Genomic DNA, 12,075 nt, shown 5'->3' with positions numbered 1-12,075 from the left:
ATTGTTCTTTGGTTATTTTTTTATATATCTTAGACCACTCATTGCTTTAAGCTTTTAATCACACAGAAAAATTGCAAAGTGCTTAGGGTTTCAAATGCTTTCTTGAGTGCCACAGAAATAAAATCAGATAAGTTATGGCAGCATTTAGCAATCAGCAAGTCCTTAAAGGTACAGTGTCCCATTTGCTGGGATTTGGTATATTAACCCTTTAGAGCATTGGGGCTCTATTTCAGGCTGCCAGTTCCATTCAATGTTTAGGAAAATGTAAGTATAGGGATTGAGGTTAAGAGGATAAAACTAATGGCAGAGGACGTGTTCTACCTCTTGGGCCCCAGGAAGCCCTGATCCCTCCTCTTCGCAGCAGCTAGCCAGGTTGTTCAAGGAGCCCGCATCACCAGAAAGAAGGCCTGGTTAAACAGCCCTCCCTAACTCCCACTTAGAGTGCTGACCAGGAAGCTGCACCTCTTGTTCTGCACACTTGAATGGGAATAGAATGCCTTCTGCACCTCTCCCTCCTCAAGTACTTAAGATTTTCACTAACGATATGGGTGTATGCTGCAAGTTACAATGTGATTTAGCACAGATAGGCATACCTATGTTATCTTTAATCTAGCATGGATGTGGGAGCATGTGTTCAGTATGGGATAGCCACCAGAGTACAACCCCCACCACGGAGCCTGGGAATAAACTCAGCCCATGCAGAAGTCTGTGCCACCACATCTTCACTACTACTGTTACCTGTGCTAGTTAAAATAAAGAGATCTCCATTCCAATTTGGCTTAGCTCACAAATGAAGATACTTTTGATGGTTTCAAAAAAGGACAACCCCAGAACTGATTTAGCAGGAAAGTTTCTGGGCACATGGGTAGCTCATTGCATTGGACTACAAGGCACCATAGCCGCATGGAGCTGCTGAGTCAAAGGGACTTGAGAGAGAGCTCAGCACATCCAGGAGCTGCTCTACATTTTGTAGGTCGGAGTGTTGTCCACTCTTGCAACGTTGTCATGCATCTTGTGATCTTTGTTGTGTGTGGTTTTTTTTTTTAAACTGCAGTCATTCGGTTAGGTGAGGATCTCCGCTTTCATTTGAAATAAAAAGTTTCTAGTTGTCATGGTTGCAGAAAAGAGCTTGAAAACAAAATGTAGCTGTTTGTAAAAATCTCATGATTTCTAAGCCAATTGCATGATTTTGGAGGTGCCCAGTTCATGATTTTTGAGCAATTCTGGGACTGATGCCATTATGCAAATTTGGCCTATTGCTACATGTATTGTGCATTATGTGTGAGCCTAGTCCTAAGACAGGCTGAACAGCTTCAATTCCCATTTATCTGAAGGAAGGTGAGGCTGCATAGCACTTCCCAGTAGTCACTCAGCATCTTGCTAAACCAGGATCCACATCCACCTTTGCAGAGAAACATACAATATAGACTTAAGGACACTGATCCAGCCTCTACATAGTTCCCCATTTATTTTTGAGAGAATAAGATGGGTGTGGGTAAGGGAATCAGGGAATTAAATGTAAATAGAAGGCAGCAGTGCTATACCACACTGCATAGGTTTAGATATTGCAAAAAAAAAAATATTTTTATTTAACTTCTACTAGAAGTTTCCTCTACTAGAAACCCAGAGCCTTGTCAGCATTGTGCTAATGCAAAACAATAAAAAACTGACCAGTCTAGATTCATTTTTCAATCTGAAAGTGAAAACAGCATAATTGTCTTAAAGTGAGAAGTGTTTAAAAAAAATACCCCAAAACCTTGATGTAGTATGCATAACAAAAGGAAAGTGTTTAAATATACAGTTAAATACCCACATTTTTATATCAAACATTTTTTATCCTGGCAGTTTACCTTTATATGTTCCCTATCATTTCTTACAACATGACAGTAAAGCGAAGTAGAGAGGTAGATCATTTTAGCCATTGATGAGAAGAACATTTTGAAGAGTGGAGTATAAATGGATCAAAATCTAAAAACTTAGGTGCCTAAAATCAGGCATGAAAATAAGAGATTGCCTCATTTTTATTTGATCTATGGGAATTACAGGTACTCAGCATTTCTTAAAATCAGGCTGCTTATTTAAGTCCAGTGCTTAAATACAGCTTTAATGGCTTAATTTTAGGCAGCCACATCAGACATTTTTGTCCTGAGCTTGGTTGCAGGTGTAAAAAGGGATTTTTTTCATTTCAAGGGAATTTACTGTGTCCTTGTGGTATGGGAACCCAGAGATGTAGATTTCTATGACTGAGCATCTTGTGTAGCATGCCCCTCTGTGTGAGTCCAACCAGGGCCGGCTCCAGACCCCAGCGCGCCAAGCGCGCGCTTGGGGCAGTATTTTGCCGGGAGGGCGGCAGGCGGCTCCGGCGGACCTTCCGCAGTCATGCCTGCGGGAGGTCCACCGGAGCCGCGGGACCAGCGCACCCTCCGCAGGCACGTCTGCAGGAGGTCCCCCGGAGCCGCGGGACCGGCGACCGGCAGCGCGCCCCCTGAGGCATGCCGCCGTGCTTGGGGCGGCCAAATTCCTAGAGCCGCCCCTGAGTCCAACAACATATCTGTCCTTCCCCACTGTCTCTGGGTACATCTACACTGTGACAGGAGGCCATGGCTGACTTAGGTCAGGTGACTGGCTCAGGCTGTGGGACTAAAAAAAATTGTAGTGTAGACATTCGGATTTGGGCTGGAGCCTAGGTTCTGAGACACTGTGAGGGGGAGGGTTGGAGCCCAGGCTCCAACCTGGGTCCATATGTCTAAACTGCAATTTTATAGCCCCATAGCCCAAGCCCTGTAAGCCCAAGTCAGCTGACGCACGCTCTGCAACTTTGTTCTGTGGGTCTTTTATTGCGGTGTAGATATACCTTCCTCTTATGTAACTTATTTGAGGTTAAGGAAAAATACAGAATCCATTTTCACTACAGTGCGAGTGGCACATCTCTTCTGCGTTTCAAAGAAAAAATGCAAATTCCCTGGCACCACGGTTTCCTGCCTTGTTTCTTATCCGAAGGCAGAATACTACAGGCCTGAACTGGTGACATGGCACGGTAGAGACAGAGACTTGGGTTGGGAAATAGGCTGTGTTCCCAGGCCCTGGGCTGATGGAGGTGGGAATCTCCAAAGGAGTTTGCTTCGGGGGGGTGGAGCGAAGGGGCACATTAAGAAGCAGATGCTCTCAGTCTCGGAAGGAAAGCTGCTATAATCAGCATACAACATTCTCTCAGACAATCCACAGCTTTGCAGGGGGAAAAAAAAAGTCTTTTAGTTCAGTGCATAAATGTAAGAGGATTGTCAAACTGGGTATGCAGGAGTCTATCATGCTAAAAATATTATTCAAGTTTAAAGTGAAGCATTGTTTAGGTTTTAATGAAGGCAACAGAATTTTAACAACAGAAGTTCTGTTCTTTTTTTTTTCCCTTCCACATTCAGTTTCTCTGCCCCTGCACCTGCTTCCAGTTTTGGCTTCTTGGCAACGATGCTTACAGAGACATCAGCTGGCAGTGGCAAACTGCTAAAAGCTCCCCTGCAATGCAGCTTTGCAAATGCCAGCCATTTATCCACTGGTGCATGCCAGCTTAACACAAGGTCTGTCTCCCTCTCCCTCCTCTCCTCTGAGGTTTCACTTCCAAATGACAGTAAAGGATCCAAGTCGTGGCCTAGCTCTTTGAGTACCCATTAAATGTGGTCACTTCCATTTACTATGGTTGTCATATTTTGATCCAAAGAGTGTTGCAGAGAATTTGAACTGTTGTACAGTTTATCCTATGAGAAATAGTTACTGGACAAGGGGTTTTTGTTTGTTTGTTTTCTTTCTACCATATGGTGGGATAGCTGAGCTCTGAGTTTTCCTTTTTCTTTTTCAGTTTCTTGAGAGCTGGGTACCCAAAATACTAAACAGAAAACCTAGAATAGTTAGGGACAAAAGGGGTAGCCGTGAACTTATCTACATAGCACAAATGGGCTGTTCTGTTGCAGCCTCAGATACTGCTGGCCAAAATTCTGTTCTCTAATACATTGGTATAAGTCCATAGTATCTACCTGCTTCAACTTCATTGGAGTTACCCTGGATTTATACAAATGTCACAGAAAACAAAATTGGCTCCAACTTTACCTTTACAATCTATTGCATTTTTTTCAGCAGAAAGTAAGAAAGGATTTGCAAAGAATATGTATATTTTTCTTGGAAATTAGAGGATATCTTCACAGTATACAGTCTGAAGGGTTGTGTTTGATTGTGTTGTGTTTCTAATAAACTAGACTATCTAAGGAGTTGATAAAGAATGTGATTTTCGCAAGCTGAGCTAGCAAAACCTCTCACTAAATCACAAACTTTCAGGCAGCCTACAGATAAAGACAAGTGGGAGTGAATTTCTCCAATGCTCTTAATATGGGTAGGTTAAAAAGCAAGGGACTGTAGAAGCTGCTGCTGCTGCAGCATGGCATGGTGCTGCATTGCTGGAGAATCAGAAGCATACTGGGACTTCTGCCTCCTAAGTGACTGAGCCAATTCTTATTAAACTCAATGAAAAGACTCTGATTGACTTTAATAGGAGTTGGATTAGGATCTACATTGGTGGCAGCCAAACAGGTCATGGAAGTGAAGCACCAAATGGGATGAAGGAGCAAGCAAGAGCAGTGTTTCCTGTGTTTTGGGGTGTAGCAGAAGAGCCACTAGAAATAAGAGTCTGAGGAAGTCCAGCAAAGTTGAAGGAAGAAGAATAAATGGCTCAGATTGATGAGGTGAAGAATAGCTCTTGCCAAAATGCTTGGGAAGGGCCATCACTAATTCTTCCACATTGAAACTGTGTATGAATTTGTCATGAACACGCATAGAGTGTGTGGTAGAGAAGGGGGTCATTGGTTACTACACTGAGAATGTCCTTCTCAATGCAGAGGCAGGGTTCATGCAGTCTCACGCCTTGTTCCCCCAGTTACTGTGAGCATAAGAAAATAACAGAGCTGCCTAGAGTGCAGAAAGGTGTTGTGAAAATAAAAAACTTATTTACAAAATCTGTCCCTGTATCTTAATCCTGTAACATTCTTGTTCCTGCTTTAGTCAGAGTTTGCAAATGGTGCCAGGTTTTGTGCATAGTTTATTGTAATGTCAGTTGTCCAGCTAGAAATGATGGTGAGATGATTAAACACATTCCTACTTGTGACCTAGATTTGAACCCAGGTCCCTAGTCATTAACCTCGACATTACAAGGTGAAAGGGTGGGAAGGGCGAGAGGGTGTAACACTGGAGAACAGATTTCACTTTATTTGTTTACTGGGGGGAAAAAATCACATTAAAATTAGGTAAAAGGAATGGAGCATTTGTACAAATCTGTTAAGTTCCAATTAAGCTTACCGGTATATTAAATCTATTTCAGAGTTGCAATTGCCTAAGAAGAAGTAAGTATGGTGAATACCTCTTTTTTGGTAGTTTTTTTCATAAGACAGAGCAGATAAACTTTTTGCTGTCTTTGACTGGGCAAAGACTTTTCAAGACGAAATTCTGAGATTTCGTCTTGGCTTTATATCAAAGCCATCTGGTCATGTATGGAGTCTCCCAGGTCAAATAAACCCTTCAGAAGTTTCTCAAAGCAAGGAGAACCTTTGCAAACCTAAATGCAGTACAGGAAGATTGAGAGAATTGACTGGTTTCATTTTGACTTTTGCCTTCACCCTATTGGTTTGAAACATAATATAAACGTGCAGTGAAATTCAAGGAGTCTGAAACCCCATGAACACGATGAAAAAAGTCAGTCAAATCCCACGTGGACCAAGACCAGCAAATTTCATACCGCTTTAGTTTCCTCAACTATCCGGCAATGTAGTCATACAGGATATGCATACAGGGCCCCAATTCTGATCTTAAATCTGAGTAAAGTCTGGAATAACTCCACTGAAGCCAGCGCAGACTCACAGGCATAAATGAAAACTGAATCAGGCTCATAGTACCTTGACTGTCCTCTTAAGGGTTGTTCAAGTAGTAACATTACTTCTAATAGCAGTATTTATAAAGGCACAGGAAATGGCTGCCCAGAATGTCTTTTGGTGTACATTACCCATTTAAAGATTAGTCTCCTTTTTGGAGAATGAAAAATAAAACATGGTGGATTGAAATTCCACCACCACCACATTAACTATTCCATGCACAATCACATTTAAATCCTAATACAGTATATCTACATGACTGACTACATGATCTTCCTTATCTAGTGTATAAAGTTGCATCATCTGAAGCATTCAGATTCTATTGCAGTAATATAGAGTACAACTGAAGGTAAAATTGCTCAGACACAATCTTCTTAGGTTTTTTAAATGCGTGTTGACCTTAATAAAACTAAATATCCTAGGAGAAAATTCTCATAACTACCAATGAAACTTGAAGAGAAAAGTTAAAAAGGAGGAAGCAGGCAGGTAGGTTCCACTACCTCTGATAGGCTAAAGAATAAAGAAACTTCAAGGGGAAAAAAAAAGTCTCAAAAGTGAGAAAGACCACACAGACAAAACCCACTGAAAGATGACATTCAAATGTGGTCAGTTGTGTTTAACTATGTCTGGTATTGTATGCACAGGATATGCAGTTATAGCACAGGAAAACAAAAATCTGAGTGTGTGTGTGTGTGTGTGTGTAAAGCTTTGGCAAAAGCTATAAAAGAATTTCAAACTCCTTCCAAGAAGCAGTGTGTCTTATCTGCATTATTACTCAGAGTATTACTGGACTAGGGAATCAGCTATCCAGATTTTTGTTTATGCATTCCTGTTAACATGAAAAAAATATAAAATAAGGGATTCATTGCAATGAATTTGTATTAAATAAAACCTTTGGAAGACATGGTGTACCTTTAATCCCCAGTCGTTACATTTAGATAAATAAAAGAGTACAAAATAACCCAAGTCAATGCAGTCTTACAGAGTAATACTGATTTCCCAAAGTGCTTTGGGGACAGAAGGACTCTGTAATAAATAATAAACACTTACAGCATAACCCTTTACAGCACAGTACAAAGAGACTGGGATTTACAGATATAAACATATATAAGTGCTCTCATCTTATTAATGTGCATTTAAAACCAAGTGCATTGCTAACAGGCCTTTGTGTGGAAACGTCCGAAGATAATTGGGGAGGGACACTGAAGAACAGAGAGCTATCAGGAACATGAGAACACAGCGGCAATGTAGGAGAGCCCATAAACCAGGAACTGTAGAGCTATTATATTCTTGGAAAACGAACACTGTTTTGAAAACAGAATGGTCCTAGATGGAAAAGGCCAAGCCTAGATGGAGTATATGTTATTTTCCAGGCCGTCAGTGTTGCAGCCTTAGCCCTGGGGTGACATTCATTGAAATCAATGATAAAACTCCAATTTATTTCCAAGAGGTTAGGATTTCACCCTGCTCTCTTGGTCAAATTCTAAACAAAGTAATTATATTTCAGCTATCTACAATTCTATTGTAGCTTCCAATTGTGTATGGTATTCTTCACTTTCTGTCTTAAACTGTGATATAGCATCACTGTGTACTGTGTAAACAGTTGCTATGTTTTACTAAGAGGTGGTTGCACTTTAACAGTGGCTACAAAGTTTTTAAACAAGGGCTTTTATAAAAGAACATGAGAATATACAACAGAGAGTGAATCTCCTTTCTGGGGATCTAGTGGGTACCTTACAATGGACACCAAATTATTTGGGTAGTTTGGCAATAGAGACATCACTAATATTTGGAAAGCTATTCCAAGCATTTGACAAATCACATTCCAAATTTGCAAGTGAGAACATGTTCATTTTATTCCAAACACATTCAGGCTATTTAACTTGCACAGTATTCAAAGCATAATGCCAACTGTCTCACATTTACACAGCTTTGCATCTTGAAAGGCCACTAGCTCAGGGCCAACTCACCTGAGGGGGAGCCACACAAATAGATCTCCCCTTTTCCAAGTGGAAGTTTGGGGGGTTTAGCCAACTCTGTAATACTATTCTCCCTTCCTAGGACTCTGAAGAAAGTTCTCCACTAGGTCCAGCATCCATGCCCGGAGAGAGGGAAATGGGAATGTACATTCTGCTGTCTACCACATCTGCAGAGAATCCACTCTGTAGCTAATGGTGTCTGGGGTTCCAGACATGGCCTCTCCTTGATTTTTACCATATGTCCCTTTTCCACCCCCTCAGAGCTAGTCTGGCAGGTATGCTCCTGGTTGGAAGAGCAGGCTGGAACAGCAGCAGGCCTCCCTCAAACTACCACTAACGTGGCTCAACACATTAACCAATAGCTTCCTCTCCTCCCCAGTAGGAGTCAAGCAAGACCAGAAATGATCCAATTCTATCAACTCATTCTTTCTGGGAATAAATCTAGAGAGGAGGAGGAGAAGAGGGGGGAAGAGAACTATTTTCAGTAGCTCACTGCTAGATTCACTGCTCACATACCTCCTCATGCTGGATGTTATTAGTTCTCCAGACCAAATGCCTGTAAGCCCCCTCTCCCTCCCTTTTTTTCTTTAAGTTATAGATACTGTATCTGGCATTTTTAAAGCTTTCAGACTGAGTAGCATACAGTACTCTGCAGTGGCCTCTGTGAAACCTCACTTAGCACGTGGTTAGAATCTCAAGGCAGTTTGAATTTCCTTTGACTGTTTTTTTTTTCCTCCTGCAGGAAATCAGCAGAGGCTGCAAAACTGCTAACATCATATTTTTTGGCACAGCATTTTTAAAGAAGAAGAATTTATCACCTTTTTTACTAGGGTCTGAAGGGCCCCAAGATAATCTTCTTTCAATATGTATTTTATATAGATCCATGAAGTGTTGTATGTCTATATGAAACCCCGGCCATTCCACAATTATTTTCATTTGTATTTAACTTTCAAGCACTTCAGTTCAACTGTAAGCAAACAATCTATCATTTTTCATGTAATCAAAACAAAGCAACACTGTAGAACTTCACTGAACAAACAAAATGCACTGTTCCCTGAGATGAGGTTTTCTGCTCTTGTGTGTATCATATGCATTAAAAAGTTATCCCAATTTAATCTATTTTTTTTCACCTGACCTACTCAGATAGTTAGATTTTACTTTCTAATTTGTTGGTTCACAATTTATAATTGACAGGACTCTTCAGTTCCACCCACAAGAGAAGAAAAACTGACCACATCCTTTAAAAATAAATATATAAAAGGTGAGACTCCCCTCTATAAAAATCTAGACTCCTCTGCCATATCAAAGCCAATACCTCAGTGTCAGGAGTGTGACATAAGCAAAGCCATTCTCCTTCTAAGGACAATAATTAAACCACTTGCCCCAATCAATGTTGCAGTTCAGATCCCACAATAAGTCTCACCCTCTGCATTATAATTCTACAGGAAGAACTCAGTTCCACACAGCTCTGGCAGTATGCTCTGAAATGTCCTTTGAAAGAAACGGTAGCAAAATGTCCCAATGGTAAATAACCAAGGGCCAATTTCCATTATTTCTTACGCTAATGTTTACACCATGGTTTTCAACCTATTTACCACCGTGGGCTGCATATGCAACTCTCTCTGTGTTATGTGGGCTGCAGCCACACAATATATATACTACCCCGAGGATGTCACATGGGCCGCAGTTATGTGCTGATTGGGCTGCTAGGGGCCGAGAAACTCTGGTATAGACCAATACAACAGATCAGAATCTGGCTCAAAACACATGTTGATTTAGTGTCCTCAGATTTTTTTCTGTAAAGATTTTTGAATGACATCAAGTAGGAAGACTTTTCCAATTCCATGTATATAGATCTTGTTTTCCCTCTCTGTCTCTTTTTTAAAATCCCTACTTATAATACATAGGTGAAAGCCATATTCCTACAAATCCCAGCAAGACAGCACTCTTTGGTCCGGTGTCCTCTTATTTAGATTCCCAAACATTGGTCAGGATCATCCTGTGGAGTTTTTCATCCAGAGCAGGCCTTCAGGTATAGAACTCCCCACACATCTCCCTCAAGGAGGACATTTCACCATCCCCTCACTGCTTTGCCTCAAACAGATGGGGATTCATATAACAGGGGCAGGGCCATATAGGCCTCGAGGATATGGGGGCCAAAGCTCTTGACCATTTTCCTGGGTGGTAAACCTCACCTGTTTGACCAGCTGATCTCACTGAAATGCTGTGAGGGGGAAGTGTCAGTGTTTTCCTTTCCCCAGCCTTCTGTAAGTGACACTTGCACCTCAGCCAGCCCACTGCTCTTATGCCCCCTTTTCTCACTGGGAACGAAAATACTCCACCCTATCAACTTTTCACACAAGACCTAATTTGAAGCCCATTAAGACAATGGCAAGATTCCCACTTACTTCAACAGGTTTCTCAGGCTTAGGTACCCTTTCAAACAGTTGATTTGCATATATGCTATCAAACCACAACATCATGTACTTAATCCCTTATTGAAACAAAAATTGTATAGCCTTGTTTTCATTTCTATATAGAAGAGACAGTTTGGTATGGAATATCACTTCAATACAGCACAATAGAGGACATTATAAAAACTCGGCCATCAAACAGTAAAATAATTGTCCCTGTGTGAGGCCTGTCTCATTCCAGATTCACTGAGGAATGGAAGCATTAAACAGTCACATAAGTTGAGGTAGAGTGCATGCAATCATTTACTAGTGTTATTAGTAACCTCTTTAAAGGAATATGAACTGTAAGTAGATTTTTATACTGTGCAAGGACAGGATCTGAATAGACCAGTATGCAGAAGGCAATAGTCTACATTCATGGGCTATCTTTCATTGTGAATGATCCCAAAGTGCTTTAACCATATATATAGTTATATATAATTTTGTTGAAGGACACCTGGTCAAATCCCTACTTGTATGAACACAGTCAAGAGATCTTTAACTTCCATACAGGGCAGACTGAAGGACCTTGACTTTTCCAGTTTTTCCTGAAATATCCCATCACCATAAACTATATGAAACACAATTTACCTTCCTTAGAAAGATGAAAGAGTAAATTGATCCTGTCAGAAATTGAGCTTGTAGTCCCAAGGCACCTAGGTCTTCCAAGTCTGATGTTTAGCTCACTAAGGCTATCACCTGGTGAAAACTCCCCTTTGCACACTAACTAAATTCCAGCAATCCCCTTTAGGCTCCATTCATCAGGCCTAGGAGTCAATTGGCCAGAGGGGTGCGATGGCACATGTCCCTCACACAGGTCCTGAATAAGTTAACGTGGGCCTGAGAGGCCAATTAACATACCTGACAGCACCTGCAACAGAGAGCGTGTGAGAGCCAGGCTTAATTGATGATGGTGCCCAGCTGAGGAGAGACCGAGTGGTGATTATAAAGCCAGGAAGTTGAAAGCAGAAGGGACCCTTAAGGGAGGGAGTCTGTAGTCACTCTGTGGGAATAGAGAGGTAGTGACAAGGAAGCTCAGGGAGAGGGTATAAGCCCTGGGTTCCTAGCCTGCCTGGAAGAGGCTAAGAAGCAGCTGAGGCAGCATAAAGCAGCCATGGGGGGTAGAGTGGGCAAACTTTGGACTACCAGGGGGAGAGAGACCCCTTGAAGGGGTAGATTAAATTGTGAGCCACCCAGTGGGCTGAGTTATGGGAAGAGAGATTGTTGCAGCGACAGAAGGACTGTTGGCATGGGGCAGCAGACTGAAAGTGTACTGTGCCTGGCCAGAAAGGGGTGCACTGCGGTGAGGGAACCCTTCAAAAATGGTCACTGTCAACTGAAGCAAAGCCCTCCTTCCTTTCAGGTGGGGAAGCACTCCCTGCACCTTTGATACCCAGGAGCTAGAGATCAGGAAACTAAAAATGCACCTCCCCCACCAAGTGCAGAGCACTGGCCCCATGTGCTTGTTAACTTTATCACTTTGAAACATTAAAGGTTTCTTCCTCTTACCAAATATTCCAGTGAGTGAGAGCCTTTGCCTGTGAGATGAAGAGTGAGTCAGTCAGAGGGGAGAAAAATGTCTCCTAAGAGCCATGCTTAGACACACTCAAAAACAGAGGCACATCTATGCATTCACTACCTGTTCCTGTATGCATTTTTTATTTTATTTAATCTGATGTGTATATTTACATTGGAAAGTGCTACAGGCATGCTAATGGAGTCACTACAGATGGT

The 12,075-nt window shown here is 41.7% G+C and overlaps 1 long non-coding RNA gene across 1 annotated transcript in view; it reads right to left on the bottom strand.

The window, feature by feature from the left end:
- The window catches only part of LOC120407655, a 98,327-nt gene extending 87,214 nt beyond the window's left edge, over positions 1-11,113 (bottom strand). Inside the window, exon 1 of the long non-coding RNA XR_005600159.1 lies at positions 10,933-11,113. This is a non-coding gene — a long non-coding RNA (uncharacterized LOC120407655). The remainder of the gene's footprint in view (positions 1-10,932) is intronic.
- Positions 11,114-12,075: the final 962 nt, after the last annotated feature.

The sequence above is a fragment of the Mauremys reevesii genome, linkage group 6, assembly GCF_016161935.1.
Source record: "Mauremys reevesii isolate NIE-2019 linkage group 6, ASM1616193v1, whole genome shotgun sequence".
NCBI classification, from domain to species: Eukaryota; Metazoa; Chordata; order Testudines; family Geoemydidae; genus Mauremys; species Mauremys reevesii.
Note: the sequence above shows the minus strand (reverse complement) of the source record. Positions and strands in the feature narration are given on the sequence as shown.